Source organism: Etheostoma spectabile, chromosome 20 (genome assembly GCF_008692095.1).
Source record: "Etheostoma spectabile isolate EspeVRDwgs_2016 chromosome 20, UIUC_Espe_1.0, whole genome shotgun sequence".
NCBI classification, from domain to species: domain Eukaryota; kingdom Metazoa; phylum Chordata; class Actinopteri; order Perciformes; family Percidae; genus Etheostoma; species Etheostoma spectabile.
Window position 1 is genome coordinate 19,821,397 of NC_045752.1, and position 1,351 is coordinate 19,822,747.

A 1,351-nucleotide genomic window follows, 5' to 3' on the forward strand; every position below is an offset into this window, starting at 1 on the left:
GTAACCATAGTCCTCAGAAATCCACCGGAGACTAGAACGGCAACACAAAGAAAGAGGAAGGTTATGGACATCCGGCCGAAAAGAGTGATCCCTGACGGACTTTCCAGGATATAGACTAGATTTATCATAAAGCAGAATGTGGTCGTCAGATTGACACACAGAAAAGAGTCCGTCCCCCCCAGTTAAATGGCACTGGCGCTCCAGACAAGTCTGAGCAAAAGGACACCACAGCTACCGACATCCCTGCCAGCTCACGCTTGCTTCAGTGTCTCCTCTGATCTAGAGATGGACGCAGAGATGGACTTGCTTGTCCCCGTCATCAGGATAGTTGCCATCGGTTGTGGCTGATAGGCATCTTCACCTTTTCCTCTGTCTTAACTCTGACGTTTACATTTGAAAACGTGACCGACCAGCTGGCTAGCAGAGTCTGCAGGTGACTTGTGAGTTGGTTTCCCGACCCTGATGAGAGACTCACGAGCCACACGCCATCACCGTCCAACGTCAAACATATTAAACCCAACAAGTATTTATAGAAAGATAAATAAACAATTAAATTAAAAAATTACGGGAGCTGACGGAGAGGCGACTGGAGAAGTCTGCACCTTCTAGAATAGGGACTGAGTCAAAACCAACTCCTGTGTGTCAGTTGGTCTGTCTGTCTGTCCATCTGTGTCTTCATGTTAATGAAGGAACATGTCTTCCAGATGGGATTTGTTGACAAAAAAGAGAAATATCAGACTTTGAATGACCTTCGTCACATTCATCTTATAGTATTAAAACTTTTGTCTGTTGAGTTGAGGATAGTCAGTAGCCTCCTGAAATTGTTTGACAGCGGGCTATTTGCTCGTTGAGCAGTAAAAATTACAACGATTTTGGAATGGAATCGGAGAGTTGACAGATTTAGGTCATTCTACTGTTCTGGCTAAACTTGAGGGGACCTTGGCTGTCTTTTAAAGTCATCCAGAGACAGCTGAGGAGAGCTGTGTGTGAAGGTGAAGCTCTCACCTACCTGTCAGTCTGTGCTTAATCACCCAGCTGCCATTCAACACTGTGGGAAGCAAGGACGGACTGGGATCCAAAAACCAGCCCTAGCATTTTGGCCCAGACCGGCCCACCCTGCACCCGCGCACTTATGCAATCATACAGTAGCCTATAGCATGCCTACTGCTTTTATTGTTGTAGTGTTATCATCAACAGTTTGTCCACCACTGGTTTTGGCTCAGCTTTATCAAGGGGCAAAGTGATTTAACTCCCTCATCTCTGTCCCTCTCCTCCTGAGTCTCCTTGTCACTCTGCATGACACCACCACCACCACCTCTATCATCAGCCACGGGAGCTGATGAAGGTCCTG